Below are 18,406 nucleotides of genomic sequence, written 5' to 3' on the forward strand. Positions count from 1 at the left end.
ACTTCATGTTTCTCTATCCTCCACAGTACTTAGACATAATGTCTTGCATGCAATATAAACTCTCAAACTGCCACACTCTTCTCTCCATTTAACAACTAGAGCTTCCACTATGTACCAGCTGCTGCTTTTGATTAGCTCAGAAGAATACGGCAGTACCCTCCTACATTTTTCAGCTCTTGACACCAAGATACATTAATGGGGAAATCCTATGTTCTTCTGCCTCTACTCCATATGATTTACACATGTGATTTTATCATTATGTTTTCTTTTCTCCCAATCCCCACAACCCAGATATGCCAGCTTCTCTCAACATCATGGTTATTTAACTTTGATTCCCTCTAAGTCAAAATCTAGTGGCAAATTTCTGGGACAGGTTTCAAACCCTTTGGGACAGATTATGGTTTCAGTCTGGGCTTAAAGTAGACAGGCTGTATTGCCCATGGATTCTCCCAGAGGCTCAGTCCGAAAGAAAAGCTGTGGGGTGATCCCAGGCTTCACCAAGATAAAAAGCAGTAAAGGGTGTCAGTGGTCCTCCTCTATTAGCCTGATCCTTTGGTGGGGCTATTATCATTACCTTTGTGCTTTGAATTGTCTAAGACTTCTGGTAGACCATAAATGTGCAATCACTTATCTGGCCTGTCATCTAGTCCAGATGACACCTGCCATCAGGGAATTCTATACAGTATTGCCCTTTCAAAGATAATCAAGCAAGGTGCTTGCTGATAAAATGAAGTGTGCATGAACATAAGTAGCTAGGAATAGTTCATTCTTTCCAGTCTTGCGTGGTTGGAAAAGTATTTGATGCTGCTGCCTTCTGCCATCCACCTGGTGCACCAGCCAATCACGCTGTGGCCCATGCCATGTCTTGTGACAGACACAAAGCTACCAGGCTGCCGGGGTCAGTGAGAAATATGGCAAGTCACAGGTTGGATATATGCTCAGAATATATAGTCTGAGTGTCCTACTATAAAAAATTTAGACAGTAGTCTGAATGCTCTTGCTATAGTGCTTTTGTTGTTTACTTTATTGATGCAAATAAAGACTTTTATTATTTGGTGATGCTTTTTTTAAATTTTGCAATGAACCCTTTCAGCAGCAATGAGCTTTAAAAATGTGCATGCTTAATGAAAAATTAGGTCCCAAGTTCTTTTCTCAAGTAAATTGATTGTGAGCATGTACCCTACATAAAATATTTGTTGACATCTCCCATTTACCATAGGGAGAATAGAGATATCGCTGTCTATATTAAAGCCAAAAGATACAATCCTTTTGAAGAAGCATCAGCCTCTACTTCAACAGTTAGCAGCTACACATATAGAGGGGTCAAATAAATAAATAAGTGGATGGTGGATAGTGGAGCCAGGTTTCTCATTGTTAGACAGGAAGCAAGGGAGGAAGGCCAGAAAAAAAACATGTAGTACTGGGTTAAAGGTAGTATTAGAGTCAAAAACATCAGTACAGCTTAATATATATATATATAGATATATACACACATATGTGTGTATATATAGATATATACACACATATGTGTGTATATATATGAAAACAGATATGTGCTTATATACAAGTTTACATACACGTATACATTTCCTACCTCTGTCTGCTGAGAGAGTCTAGAAGCAGTCATACTCTCATAGCAATGAGCACACCTAGTGCCAAGATTTTGTTTTCTAAATACCATTCCCCAATTAAAAAAACAAACACAGGGTTCCTTGGGTAAATGAATGATTCTAAGGCTGGGTCAAAAATGTAAGATAAGCCTAGAGCAACTAGTTGTGCCATAAGGTAAGGAAATACTAAAAAAAAACCCCAAAAGGATGGGGGCATGTCAAAGGCCAACCTGAAAGGCCTCCCACTGACCAAAGCTAGAACAATCTGAACAACAAAATAAACAACATAATACTGGTTTCTAACACAAAGTAGAAAATAAATATACATGAGTCTGTACTCATGTATATAAACAGATAACTGAATAAATGGGGGAGAAAAGATAATTCTTCCTTATAAAAGAACTCCAAATAATTTATATAGATGCTCCTACCCTCCAGGAAGTAGAGCTTAATTCCTCCTTCCCTTCTCTTGAATGTGAGCTGGACTTAGTCACTTGCTTCCAAAGAAGTATGGCACAGAGTATGGTGGCGGTGGGAACCTTGTACTGTAGGAACCTAACAAACACTGCTTTGGCCAGGTGACCTGATTAACATCACCAGTGATAAATCATGTTGATAGCATGTGCCCCTTTATGTGATGTAATGAGGGCACTTCATTCCTGGTGGTTTTTTCTTCCCCTAGCTTTACTGAGATACTGACATATAACATATGCAAGTTTAGGATATACAGTGTGATAATTTGATACACATATATATTGTGAAATAATTACCACAATAAGGTTAGCTAACATCTCCATCCCCTCACCTAATTACCTTTTACATTTTTAGTAGTGATAACATTTAAGATTTACTCTCTTAATAACTTTCAAGTATATAATACAGTATTATTAATTATAGTCACCATGCTATATATTAAGTCCCCAGTGGTTATTCATCTTATAGCTGGAAGTTTGTATCCTTTGATCACCATCTCCCCATTTTCCCCACGACCAACCCCTGGCAACCACCATTGTATCCTCTGAGTTCAGCTTTTTTAGATTCCATATATAACTGAGAAAATACAGTATTTGTCTTTCTCTGACATATTTCACTTAGCGAAATGCCCTCAATGTCCATCCATATTGTCACAAAAGGCAGGATATTCTTCTTTTTAATGGCTGAATACATGTCTGGTATTCTTTCCCAAAACATGTAACTCTGGTTGAATCATGAGGAAAACATCAGAGAAGCCCAAATTGAAGACCATGCTGACAAAACACCTGACCAATATTCCTCAAAACTGTCAAGGTCATGAAAATCAAGGAAAGACTGAGCAACTGCCACACAGAAGAAACTGAGGAGACATAATGCAAAGTGGTAACCTGAATTAGATCCTTGGAGAGGTTAGTGGAAAAACAGGAGAAATCTAAATAAAGCAGGGTTAAAATAATAGTAACATAGCAATGTTGGTTTCTTAATTTTGACAAATGTATCGCGGAAATATGAGCTGTTAACAATAAGAGAAATTGGCTGAGGAATATATGAGAACTCTCTGTATTATCTTTGCAACTTTCCTGTACATCTAAAATTATTCCAAAATAAAAGTTTATGTTTAGTACCTTATATATCAGTTATATCTCAGTAAAACTGGAAAAATAATGAGATTTCATTTTTAAAATATCACTTTTTCCTTTTTCATACTAAATCTAGTGTGTATTTTATACTTAAGCACATCTTAATTCAGACTAGCCTCACTTCCAGTGCTCAACAGCCATGTGTGGCCATTGTGTTGGATAGCACAGCACCAAAGTCTTGCTACTTGAAGCATCAGCATTACCTAGAAATTTGTTAGAAACAGAACCTCTGGCTCAACCCCAGACCTACAAAATCAAAATCTGCATTTTACCAAGATCATCAGGTGATTTACATAAACGTTACAAAGTTTGAGAGACAAGGCCATAAAGCAGAATTTTTCAACAGGTGTGATGTGACAAGATGTTACTGGTGTGCTTACATAATGACTCCTCCGCCCTCAGGATGGCAGCTGGGCTGAGTTAGCCAGAGACTCTGTCATTTCCCTCTCATCTGTTTGCCATAGTGTGCCATGGAAAAATCCTTTTCCGTCTTTGTTTTGACAGATAAAAGTGTTTGGGAAGCCCTGTCCTAGACAATCTCCCAAGAGACTCACAATGTACAGAGATGTCCACTGAAAAACAATCTATAAGAGAAAAAAGTACAGGAACGACCCAAACATCCATCAGTGGGAGGTGAGATAAACTGTGACATATTCATATTATGTGATACAATATAGTACTAAAAATGTTTGAAGTGAATCTGAAGATAATCACATGGCTAGATATTGAAAACAATGTTTGTAAAGAAAAAGTTGCTTAATATTAATGCAGTATATTATAATGTGTGTAAAACTGAAATACACAAAATACTACATATCATTTGTGGATTTATATCTTTGTAATAGATGAAGAAAAACATTAATGTAAATACGATAAATTAATTGTTGACTTTAAGGAAGAAAAGAATAGAATTGGAGAATACAGGATACTTCAACAATATAATTTTAATTTAAAAAATTTTCTTAAGCAAATATGAAAAAATGTTTACATCTCTTCATTTTGGGTGATTAGTGCATGGGAGTGTTTTATTATCTTTGTACTTAAACAGAGAATTTTGCAAGAAAAACAAACCCAGCTCAACAAAAATAGATGTAAATGCACGTATAATTTCAAATAAAACAGAAATACATAGAATAAAAAGTCCTACTTCACTCCTTTCCTCAATCTCGATCTTTTCCCCAGAGTTAACCATCGTTGACAGCGTGGTGTATATCATTCCAAATAATTTTCTATACAACGTCTATACATTAGTGGGTTCTTAAGAGAGAGAATCCTGGACATATTTCTGGGACTTGCTCTTTTTACTTAACAATATATCATGGATATCTTTCTTTGTCAGGGCAAATTTAATTTAGCACATTCTTTTTAATAGCTACATCATATTCCATTGTATAGATACTCACAACGTATTTGAAAGCAGCGATAGAAAATTGGAGAGCACTCTTACTTGAAAATAAAGCAAAATCTTTAAAATTATTTTAGAAAATCTTTAAAATTATATTTTTCTCTCATCCGATAAATTTGGTGATGAAATAAAGAAAATCTGAAAGTTGCCTCCAACTCTCCCTTAGAGGGGTGTAAGTGGATAAATAACTTAGAATAAAAGTGGAAAAAAAATCCTACTGAAATAATAAAGCACACTGTAGTCTTCCATTAGTTCCTTTTCAAATCCAACTTTTAGGAAAAAAAAAAAACTATTTTGGGTATCAAAAAACACACCTCCTTTGAGCCCCAGAATTTAAAGATCATTGATAAGGAAAATTATGTAATGCCTATACCCAGGATGCTTTGAAAATTATTTTTGAATTCCCACACCATTATCATTAACGGACCCCAGCTGTGGGCTCATAGTATCCTGGGTACATTACACAATAAAAACATAAACAGGATGTCACTGCACATATGCCATGTGCACTGCTTAGTTCTAATTAGCATCACACATTTGTTCAGAAAGATGGTGTAGTGGTCCATGCAGTCAGACTGCCTGGGTTCCAGTCTTAGCTCAGACCCTTAGGTAATGTGTGACCTTGAGCAAATTATTGGAGCCTCATTTTCTCCTTTGAGAGGAAAATATCTCACAAACTTTCTATGAGAATTAAAAGAAATAATGAATATACAGTATTTAGGAAGGCATCTATCCCTTAGTAAGCACTCCATAGATATTACGGATTATCATTATTATTGAATAATTACAATAATAAAGGAGTGCTATTAGGGTTAGAGGTTATAAAAAACATGGGGCAGTTTCCTGGCTTTCAATAGCTTACAATTTAGAAATCAATTTGAATATCACAAACGGAAAGACATTCCTAGTCAGACCTAAAAAAGAAACAAAATTACTTCTCAGTCACCCTACCTCCAAAGGTAAATATTTAATTAATTTATCTTATTTGAGTACCTAAGCGTTAATAACACCATGCATATAATGGAGGTGTAAATACAATCTAGTATATAGGTTGATCTAAGGTTTGTTAATAGAAATATTTGAGATTGGGTTTATCCTTGGGTACACATTGATTTTGGTCATGAGACTGATTTCGTGACCCACCAATCCATTAACAGTTGCTTCCAGAGGCAGCTGAGACCACCAACTAGTCGCATATAAACTAAGCCACTTATTGTAGGCAATACTTTTAAACTTTAAAGGTCAGCCTGTATGCAATATTTTACAAAGTTTCTGCAACTCACTACTTCCTTTCTCCATAACTGAGAGGGGAACGTGACATCCTTCATAACAATTCTGGGTCCTTCATTCAGAGGAGATAATACAATTTGTCACATAAGGTGACCCTACATCATTTTATTCAACCAGTTCCATTTTTTTTTACCCTTAGTGTTTTGTAAATAAAGAGTACATCTCCTATGCACTGAATAGTTTTGAAAGGCAAAACTGACATTCAGAAAAATGAAGTTTTGAGCTTGGGTTCTGATTCACTGTAAAACTGAAGCATAAATTACCTGTTCCGTTTCATCAATCCCTATCTAATTCATGTTTTCTGCCTTATCTTTTCCAGATTTTTCTCCAGGGATGTGGGTGTCCAGTTTCTTATTTTCTTTTTTCTTTTTTTATTTTTTTTAAATTTATTTATTAGCTTCAGGTGTACAAGACAAGGTAATACTTAGACGTTCATCATTTATATCCCTCACACTGTGCAGTTTCTTATTTTCAATTCAAATCAAATCAATTCAAGAGCTACTTACTCAGTACCTACCAGATCTAAAGCCCTGTCTGGTTGCTAGAGAAGGTCCAAAGGTGGACAAGCTACTCCTCTCTGCCTTCAGAAAGCTTACAGTCTGTTTTTTATTTATTTTTTAATGTTTTTATTCGTTTCAGGTGTACAATCTATTTTTTAAAGCTAAAATACAAGACAGAATAATAAACCCACATAGAAGTTTGCAATGTAATAGGAATTTAAAGATTGGAGAGTGCCCTCTGGTGGAAGGGTGAGGAGATGGTGAAAAGAGACCTCTAGGAAGTACAAACTGGTAATTACAAGAGTCACAGTGATGCAAAGGAAAGCATAGGGAATATAGTCAATAATATTGTAATAACTATGTATGGTGTGAGATGGGTACTAGACTTATTGGGGGGAATCACTTCTTAAATTATATAAATGTCTAACCATTAAGCTATACACCTGAAACTAATATAAAATAATAATATTATTTTATGGGAAAAATAAAAAGAGAATTCTAGGGATTCAAGACAGAATTTCCATAGGAAGAGATGAAAAAAGACAGGCATTCTGGGGAGTGGGCATTAGGCAGGAAACTAAGGGGTGTATTGAGGGGAGAGTGTCTTGTCCAGATATGTCAGAGTTGAGAGGACATGTTACAAAGGACTTTGAATATCAGGCTGGGAGTCCTATAGATAAATCGGTATTAAATGAGTTATTAAAAATTTTGGGGCAGAAGAGTTAGATAAGAAATTTACTTTGAGAAAATTTATCTGATGGAAAGTGTGCAAGATGAGTCAAAGTGGGAAACCAGGGACTTGGAGATGACTGAGAAGGTTACTGCAATATTTTAGATGAGGTGAAACAGTTCTTTCAAGATTAAAGAGTAAAGGGAAAAAGTCAAAGAGGATATAAAATTGCGGGAAGTACCCCCCACCTTATTTTTCTTTAAAGGAGAAACAGAGACCTGAGATTATATGAAGCCAGAAAAGAGAACAGTAGAGAGAGAGTACTGACGCCTGGAGGAAGGGAGACCAATCACTGAATCAAAGTCCTAGAGGAGAGGATGAAATGGCCCAGGTGGAGGTGTTCATCTTAAAAGGAAAAGCAAACTATTTGTATTTCAAAGGAGGATGTGACAAGAGGAGGGAGAATGAAAATACATACAAACTGAAGAAGTTGAGACAAAAGAAGCTGAGGGATTTATGGCAAATAAAGTAAGCCTTCTCAGAAGTAGAAGGCAAGTTCATCTATGTAAAGGAACTAGGAGAGACTAGGTACTTGCTGTGAATGGCGGGGGTGGGGGGGCGGGAGGCACATGGAAAAGATCAAAGGCGATGTAATAAAGAGTAAAAAAGTATTAATTTAAAAATTGCTAAGACATCTAAAGCAAAAGCAACCAAAGGAAAGAGTTAAAATGGTCTTATTCAAAATTAAAAACCTTTAAAGGACACCATTAAGAAAGTGAAAATACAATCCAAAGAATGAGAGAAAATATTTATAAATCATATATACCTGATAAAGGTCCAGCATCCAAAATATATATATAACTTACAATTCAACAAAGACAAATAACCCAATTAAAAAGGGGGCAAAGGATTTGAATAGACATTTCTCCAAAGAAATATAAATAGCCAATAAGCACATGTAAAAATGCTCAACATCATTAGTCATTAGGGAAATGCAAATCAGAACCACAATGTGGTACTACTCCATACCCACTAGAATGGTCATAATCAAAAACATATGTGGCTATAATAAAAAAATAGTAAGTGTTGATGAGCGTGTGCAGAAATTAGAACTCTCATGCAGTGCTACTGGGGACGTAAAATGGCGCAGCCATTTGGAAAACAGTGTGGCAGTTCCTCAAATAGCTAAACATAGAGTTAGCATATGACCCAGCAATTTCATTCCTAGGTATATACTCAAGAGAAATGAAAACATTTATACAAAATATTCATAGTGGTATTATTCATAACATCCAAAAAGCAGAAACAACTTAAATATCTATAAACTGACGAATGGCTAAACAAGTGTGGGCTATATCCAAACAGAGAAATATTATTCAGCCATAAAAAGGAGTGAGGTACGAATCTATACTACAACATGGGTGAATCTTAAAACTATCATGCTAAGTAGAAGAAGCCAGACAGAAAAGGCCACATACAGCATGATTTCGTTTATATGAAATACCCAGAAAATGCAAATCCAGAGAGACGGGAAGTAGATTAGTGGTTTTTCAGAGACTGAAGAAATGGTAGAATGGGGAAATTTGAAGTGGCTGCTAACAGAAACAAGATTTCTTTTTTGCAGTGATAAAAATATTCTGCATTTACAGTGTGATGGTAACTTATGAATAACTTGTGAATATTAAAAAAAAATCACTGATTTGTAATGTACATTTTAAGAAGGCGAATTTTATATGTGAATTATATCTTTGTTTAAAGAAGCATTGCTAGGGAGCAGTGAGTTCAGAAGACCTGCATTTGTTCTAGATCTATTCCGAATGGAATGATGACTATCTCAGGCTACAAAGCCACACAAGTCAGCCTGTGGGAGTTACCCTCAGCAGGGTATTGGCAGGGCACAATGACAAAGAGAGTCGAAAGAATGAATAGCACGTTGCTGAAATGGATATTTATAGAAGTCAGACTGCCTGGATTTGAATCCCACCTCAGCAACTACTAATATGTGATCTTAGGGACAAGTGATTCTCTGCGCCTCAACTGCCTCGTGTATTTTAAGAATCAAAGAGATTTTATATTCAGAGGGTGCCAAAAAAATGCATACACACTTTAAGAAAGGAAATAACTGTTATTAAAATTGTAATACTCCATGTATACCAATAACAAAAGATGAATGCAAATCATGTGTATACATTTTTTGGCACCACCAGTATGTATGTGTGTACACACACACACACACATATACACACACACATATGTATATATACACATATATACTTATGTATATACCGGGGATGCCAAAAAAAGTAGACAAGTGGACACTTTGGTCAACGTTGCTCAAGCAGTAGTTCGCCGTAATCAGAATTGTCTGGACGCTGATGATAACCACTTTGAGCACCTCTTGTAATTGCAGAAGTCAAACGTGACTTGTATTCATCTTTTGTTATCGGTATATATTGAGTATTACAATTTTAATACAGTTTTCTTTTCTTAAAATGTGTATACATTTTTTGGCACCCTCCATATAAACATGCATACATACACCTGTGTGTATATATTACTTTATCAGAGTGCTTCTATAAGTACTCAATAAATGTTAGCTATTATTAGCAATTAAAAGGGGCTACAATAATTAACTAGTGGCCCAATCTTTCCTGCACAGAAGTAATCACCTCAATAACATTCCCAACATCCTATCCATCCTTTACTTGAACATAGCTAGTGATGGGTAGGTCACTGTTTTTCAAATCTATTCCAATTTCAGGCTGCTTCCTTGTTCCAAAGTTATTCCTTCTATTTTTATTCCAAATATTTCCCTTAACTTCCACACATTAGTCTTGTTTCTGCCTTTTAAAGCTATGAAAACATGGCTGGGTCCTCTTCCACCCAGCCTGTCACATCCTTGTTGCCTATTATCTCATCCTGTGTCACTTTTGGAAACTAGTCTGCTCCTCTCTTGTCCTGTGACCCAAGATACATCTCTCTGAGCCTGTTTTCTCATCTCAAAAATTAGACTTCCAGGTTAAGTAATCTCTAAGGCTTTTCCCTCCAGAGGCAAAAACTATGCTTTTATTTACGCCATTGCCCAATTATTCTGATTCTTCTCTCCTGCAGATTTCAGTCCCCTCATCACCTTGCTGCCTGCCTGCCTTTGAGCATGCCTCGGTCCGGTTAACATCCTTCTTAAAATATAATTCCCAGAATATAACATGAAACTAAAGTTCTGGCAACAAAAGTCAAGTATACTGTAAAACTCTCTCGTCCCTATTTAATGCAACTTAGTATAAGCATTTGGGGGCTAACATTTACTATTTTGCTCTATGGTGAGCTTATAGCTAACTAAAATCTCTGCGTTTTTTTGCCATAAAATGCTACCTTCTCCATCTTGTATACCCAGAGTTGATTTTTGGAATCTAGGATCAGGATTTTATATTTATTTCTACTGAATGTCATCTTTTTAAGGTCTGTTCCATCATTTCAGCCCATGAAGCTTCATTTGAATCTTAATTGTGTCATTCATTTTATAAATGAAGGTACATTGATCATATCTTAACAATCAAGAAAACATTTTAAAAATCTTTTCCTATTCCACTACATACACAGTGCTTACATGCAAAACTGCTTCCTCACTGTTCATGCCAATTTTTTTTTTTAACTTTAGGTTGTGTTTTTTAAGAGTTCTGATTATATAAGGAGACAGAAAACATATTTTGGATCTATCAACCTCACCAGTTCTCTTTTAATGATGCTAAAGCCTAGAAGTTCTAAGAGTGACATAAAACCGTCAAAACAAAGAGCAGGGTATTTCTCTCAGTGTGTTGGGACTGCCACACGAACGGAAGAGGAACCCAATTCACACCGCCCAACAAATGTGTGCTTCTTCTCTCTACTTGGCATAACAGCAACTGAATGACTCTGCTTTGTTACTACGGAATTCTGAAACATGCTAGACTACCTTGTCTTCCGGAGGTGAAAAAGGTAAGATCAGTATGGAAACTGACGGTCAGATCATTCAACGAGTTTTAAAAAGCTTTAGAATTGGTTACTGCTTACCTCTACTATAAAACCTGCCAGTAAAAAGCTCTGAGTGTTTTTCTTTTGTAGGACTCCAGAACTGATGAAGTTAGATTTCTTTCTGTGACAGTAATGTCCGTATGACTGTGTTCAGGTTGTAAGAAGTTCATTCCACTAATTGGACTACGATTCTAGATGCGAGATACTGTTCTTTTCAAAGATAAAATTGTCCCAAATGTTTGCTAACAAAGAAAATCTGTGCTTTTTACTATCTATAAATTATACCTCAATAAAATCTTTTAAATGAAAAATAGCAAAAAGTTCATCTTGTAGGTAAATCTTGGTATTCCTCTCCTCATTGCATGATTTCCCCTATATTCTCTAAGTAAATAGGGACTTGTGATTAGTTTTTGACAGTCAAATTTTATTGACCACCTGTCATCATGTTGACATGTCCTTCCCAGGATGTAACAAAATGGGTCCTCTATAACACTATGCATATGAAAAAATTTAAATCTAGCCATTTTGCAGTCACAGCAATAAAACATGAGCATGAACTGTAAGCTAGATCATGGAGCTATGCAATGATATTGCATACAACTAGATGTGAGGTAGAATTACATTTTAATACATACTGTATTATCTATCTGTTACCTATTGTAGTCAGCAATAACCCAAACACTAGTCTTTAAAAAGAGCCAGGAACCTCAACCTTTATTCTAGAATATCCTCTCCAATCCCTAATCTATACTATACCCATCTTAACTAGTTTCTTTAAATTGGGAAATGAAAATCAATTAGTCTGTCTTTGCAGATAAGCTGTTTCGTCCTAACTCCTTAGACATTAGAAAGTTTGTCTGTAAAATGAGTGAGTTAGACTAAATCAGTGACTTTCAGGCTGTGTGCTCAGACTCATAGGAGTCCTCCAAAAAGTAGTATCGGGCCTGAAAGTTATTTTTATTTCAAAACAACTTATTTGCTACATCATCTAAATAAAATGTCAGATTCCTTTTTTCCTGAGCTGATGTTATCGTCCTAACTAATCATGATTTTCTCGTGTTGACCAAAAGTCCCAGTCAGCTTCGGCCAATAAAATTAGGAAACAAATTAAATATTACTTAATCAATGCTATAAATCTCTCAAAATTTGGAAGCCATGGGGAACAAAACTAATTAAAAAGATCTTTCGCAAAGGAAAAAGTGGAAATCACAGAGCTGGATCACTAAATTATTCTTTTAGCTAATATTTACTGTGTGCTTATCTGTGCCAGATTTTGCTCTAGACCTTAGGGTTACAAGAATAACATTGAGAAGTCCCTGGTCACACTCCAATAAAGGGGATGATCTCTGAGGTGCCTTCCAAATGCAATACAGAAGGTCCATTTATTTGTTAAGAGGAAAGTTGGTTGTTTCTGTTGGTGGTGTTTTAATGCACGATTTCCCCCTTAACTGTAGTTACGATATAAGAAACATATATAATTTCCTCATAAAGGGCACAATACCTTCTCCTGCCTGCTTTTCATAATGATACCTGCTTTTGTGCCATCACCAGGCATTTCCTAGGTCTACATTTCAGAGTCCTAGAACTTGTACTCTAAGCACCAAGGAAATGAAGGATTGGGGATCCTCTAGAGGCAGCAGCTCAGGGTGATGACCAGATTTTCTCTGTCCAGGCCTTAGTACAAGTGAATCCTGAGGCAAAGAGTGATTCTTAGGTCCCAAATAGTATAAAACAGAACATGTGTGATTCCTCCCTCCACATCATAAACCTCTAAATAAACCACATAGCCTCTGGAAGGTTACTAGACATTACTAGTTGGATATAGAGCCATCAGAAGTAGACCCAGAAAACATCATCTGCCTGGCTTAGAAAACAACAATTTTAAAGTATCAGATAGGAAATGAGGTCTTCTCCAAGTAGAGCTCAAATTACAAATTCTAAAGCGGTATCAATTTTAATGGAAAATAAATAAATGGCTTCCAAAAAGATGATGCTCAACCCTTGAATGGTCATAGTTCTTTACAGATATCGAAGAATATAAGTATCTTAAGCCTCTATGTCCAAACAGAGTTTAGCATTGTAAGAACAAGAGTTTCCCCTTTTAGTTCAAGTGACCCAACCTGCTTTTTGACTCTTGTAATAAAAAACATTCAATGGCAAATACTCAGATGATGGTATAAATATGAACACTATCCTCTTACTTTAGACAGCACTTTCCTTTTATATAGGTTCCAACATATACAAGAAAACAAATACAAATGGATCCACGTAAACGTTCAAAATTGCCTCCCCTGCCTATATGTCATCTATTTGACACATTTCTTCTATAGACATTCCATATGGAAAGGAGTGGTCCAACTCAAAAACCAAGTGTCTAAATTCAATTATTCACTCCCCTGATGTGACAGCAGGACCGTGTGAGAACACAAGTCCTGACAGGCAGAGGGAAACAGAAAAATGAAAAGCTCTATGAACAAGTACAGAGGTTTCCTAGTCCCTGAGTGTAAAACAATCCCTCTTCTAGCCATTTCTCAGTTTGAGATGTCCAGAAATAGGTATCGGAGGGTGGTGCACAGTTGTCACCAAAAGTCTCAATTGCAGCCATCACATATACTTACAGAAGTGCCTTGTCCATCTGCTCAGCTAGCGCGGATTTGCTCTTGGACATAAGACTGCTATAGGTAATAGCTGTAATGTCTGAAATCACAACACTCTTGCCTTCATTATTTCCCCAGAAAACATTTCTTTTGCTTACTATCATGGAACACTTTTCCCGGGGAGATCTATAAGTCAAGGTTTATAGCATAGCTATGTGAATGAGTAGCTGAACATGGTTTAAGAGAAAACTGTCATTACCTATCATGGCTTAATGTTCATGTACATCAAAGAAAAAGAAAACTACCCTCCACTTAAAACACACACATACAATTATTTTTCCTTTTCCAGGAACAATGGCGTACTAGAATAGCTGAGCTTTTGAGAAAAATCATTACAAAGAAATGCACATTTCTTTAAAATATTCTTAAATATAGGAGGAAAATGTTCAATTGCATTAACAGTCAAAATTATGAATCAAGACTATAAGAGATTGCAAAAAGAAACGAGAAAAGACTATTTTTGACAGATTTAATTAGAAAAGTTTAGAAAGGCAATACTGTTCTTGGAACAACTTTTATATTGAGCATTTTGGCTATTTATGCCAAAAAATGTACAATGCTTGTAACTTCTGACTCAGTAATTCTACTTAGAGTCATTTATTTAAAGAAATAATCAGCTACATACAAAAAGATTTATAAATATAAATGTTCATCTCAAAGGTTTTTTATAATAGGAAAATCTTTTCTGTTTTTTTATAGAAAGTAAAGCCGAATAGCCCAGCAACAGGGATTTGGTTAAATAAATTTTGGTGTATCCATGAGAGAATACTATGCAGGTATTTTTCTTAAAAGGACACATTCTACCACATCCAATATAAGGCAACAAATCTTTACTATACAGTTACTATCTGCCAGACTTGCATCTCTATGTGTACACACAAACACACATACAAATACATACGGGTACATGAGGAAAAGACTATAAAGTAATATACTAATAACGTTAGCAGTCACTATCTCTGACATAGTGTGATATGAGTAATTAAGTTTCTTCTTTCTAATGTTTAAAAATTTTCCCAGAATTTCCAAAAGAATACATATTGCTTTTATATGCAGAAGAAACAATGAGTTATAATACTGACGACTGCCACATTTAATGAGTACTCACGTCAGATTGAACAAATAAGCACTTTTCAATAATTATCTCGTTTAATCCTCACGTAGTTTATGAGGCTGGGTACTACGATTATCCCCATTTTGAAGCCACAGTAGCGCCAAAGTTGGGACTTGAACACAGATCTAAGTCTAAAGCTGTGCCCCTGACTGCTCTTCACTAAGAGACATCACATTTCTGAGTTAATTTTCCTGAAACCAAGTTTTCCAAGCACTATCACATCCCGTCTCCTCTGGAAAGAGAAAAGTAGCCAATCAAGAGTCTGGAATTAAATTACTCTGTGCTACAAGGACAAGGAATATTTTCTGACTCTACTTGTAGCCTGAATTTTGGTGGCCTGCTATTTCTACAAGCTCATGACAAGACTGACGCTGTCTAAATTCATCAAGCAACTCAGAGGAGTGGTCCAGGAATCTCTGGGGTACAGAGTCTCTCTGCACTTAGTTTTCTTGTAGTGTCATGTGTTATTGATGCTAAATAAATGCTACCTGGTAGCAATGATGATAAAGCAAACTTCAGTTACACAAACCCCAGTTCACTTCAATTTTGCTAAAATTGGACAACATCCATGATCCAGAAGATTTGAACAAGCCTCAGGCAGTGACAGCCCACTCAGTGTGCACTCAGCAGGTCCCCCAGGCCTCTTCTTTTTGGAAAAGATGTTTTCATGTGGATGAACCATTTTTGACATTTAAAAAATATACTTGTATATATTAAGGACCATCACACATATTTTGAAGGGGACATTTACGTCTTTAAAAAAACTACACATTGTACTTTCAATGAATGTTTAAGAAAAACCCTTTTAAATACATTCATGTGAAGTAAACGTGTCTTTTCTTTAAAAAAAAATATACAGCACTCTGTTTCTTGCACTGATCATAAAAATCATGTCCCATTAATTTTTGCCTTTTTCTCCTGCTATTGTAACCAAACTAGATCAACTATGCAGTGAGCCCATCAATTATTTTGCAGTAACTCATTACTATAACTGAAAAAATTCAAATGGCCAAGTTGGGCTTTATAGATAACAACCTGTCTTAAATATATCAATTAGCTATTTATTAAATATCCACACAATTTGGAGCTTACTGGAAACTAATCAGGTAAAATTGATGTGGTTGTTGCCTTTTATGAACAAAGAGCATTCTGCAGTATGTTGGTCACTAACATTGAGAAAAAGCTGGCACGATCTAAAATAAACTTCCACATCATACTCTACAAAGACTTAACTTGTCTAAATATGAATGTGAGATATGAGTATGTGGTTGGTCGGCTTAATCCGAAGGAGGACACCACAACCAGAATGGAAGAGGAGCTGCTCAGATCTAGTGGAGAGGGCAGCGGTGCTCATGGTGAATGTTAATACGCTAGAATTTCCCCCAGGACGGATCTGATTTTACTCTATCTGCTAGAGGAGATGCAAAGGACTTCTTACATATATTACTAAGTAAATGATCAGATAAGTAACTACAAGATTAAAAAAAAAAGAAAGACTGTGAAGCATGCTGAAGTTCAAGTCCAAAAGAAATTTGATGATTCAAGTAAATGTAAATATTCATGGAAAAATACTAACTTCTTACCTTTTAATCAAAATGATTTAAACAAAGTATAGATAATTAAAAATGTGATCATCTCTAACAAATTTAGTAAGCACCTTTCCTTTGAATAGAGAAGGAAGTAAACTAAGTGACTAGATATATTAACTCAGAAAAGTTCCTTCAAATATCACCTGTTATTGGACAGGAAAAAAATAGATGTGAAATTATTTTTTACAATGTAATTAAAAAAACAATTATTAAACATCTGCTATGGAAACTATGCTAGACTTCCTGAAGGTTATGAAGATGAGAAGAATTTATAATTTATATATCCTTAAACAATAAAAGATAACTCCTGAAAATTTAAGTAATTTTTCATAGCTTGTATATTACATGCATATGTTATAGACTATGGCAGAAAATCCCCCAAGCTTTTCTATTTGCAAAGCAAAAAATAAAGATTATTGAGAATGGGTGGAGGAACAGATCTAAATTCTTCTCTCAGGGCAAATGCTGAACACTTTCTAACTAGATGTTTGTTTAAGTCAAAAGGCATGTTAACGATTTCTTTTTATGTGTTTTTTTTCTTCCCCTTTTTTCTAAATGGAAATAGCTTTTCCAAATCCTGTATCCTGTAACCTTTTTTTCCCCTTAAGGGCTTAAGGAATACCATGCAGCCCTATATTGGCTTAAATGATCAGATCCTGCCATTTAGCCTAAACTCAGATGAGCTAGAGAGGATTATCTCAAAAGGAGATTTTGTATAAAAAATGTCAAAGAGCACTTCCTATAAAATATTTCAAAGATCACAAATAAAAGCATGTCACTGTCCTAAAATTCATATGGAATCTCAAGGGGCCCTAAACAGGCAAAACAATCTTGAAAAAGAGCAAAGTTGAAGGCTCCACATTCCCAGATTTCAGAACTTACTACAAAGCTACAGTAATCAAACGTGTTGCACTGGCATAAGGACTGATATATTGACCAATGGAATAGAATAGAGAGCCCAGAAGTAAACCCTCACATATGTGGTAAATGACCTACAACAAGTGTGCCAAGACCATTCAATAAAATGGTGTTGGGATACTCACTTGCAAAAGAATGAAGTTGGACTGTTACCTTAAAACATATACAAAAAATAATTCAAAATGAACCAAAGACCTAAACATAAGAGCTAAAACTATAAAAATCTTAGAAGAAAACATAGAGGAAGGGGCTGGCCCAGTGGCTCAAGTGGTTGGAGAGCTGTGCTCCAACCTATTTGTCATTAATAGGTAAAAATAAATTTGACTTCATCAAAATTTAAAACTTTTATGCATCAAAGGACCCTATCAACAGATTGAAAGGGTAACCCAAAGAATGGGAAAAAATATTTGCAAATCATATATCTGATAAGCAATTACTAACAGAATATATAAAGAACTCAACAACAAATAACCTTATTTAAAATTGGACAAAGGACTCGAATAGACATTTCTCTGAAGAAAATAAACAGCCAACAAACATGAAAAAATGCTCAGCAGCACTAATCATAAGGGAAATACAAGTCCAAACCACAATGAGATACCACTTCACACCCAGTAAGATGGCTATTATTCAAAAATAAGAAAAAAATTGGTGGCGAGACTATGGAGAAATTTGATTCCTTGTACAATGGTAGTGGGAATGTAAAATGGGGTAGCCACTATGGAAACTGATATGAATGACCATATGATCTAGCAATTCCACTTTAGGGTATACACTCAAAAGAATTAAAACCAGTGACTTGAACAGATATTTGTACACCATATTCTTAGCAGCATTATTTGCAACAAAACCAAAACCATGGAAACAACCCAAATGTCCATCAATAGATGAATGGGTAAATAAAATGTGGTGTGATGGAATACTATTCTGCCTTACAAAGAAAGGAAATTCTGACATGCTACAATATGGATGAAACTCGAGGACATTATGCTAAGTGGAATAAGCCAATCACTAAAGGTCAGGTATTGT

The 18,406-nt window shown here is 35.5% G+C and overlaps 1 protein-coding gene across 5 annotated transcripts in view; it reads right to left on the reverse strand.

Annotated features, from left to right (window-relative positions):
- The window catches only part of FRMD5 (FERM domain containing 5), a 279,150-nt gene that overhangs the window by 148,322 nt on the left and 112,422 nt on the right, over positions 1–18,406 (reverse strand). The window lies entirely within an intron of this gene.

Source organism: Rhinolophus hipposideros (assembly GCF_964194185.1).
Source record: "Rhinolophus hipposideros genome assembly, chromosome: 5".
NCBI lineage: Eukaryota > Metazoa > Chordata > Mammalia > Chiroptera > Rhinolophidae > Rhinolophus > Rhinolophus hipposideros.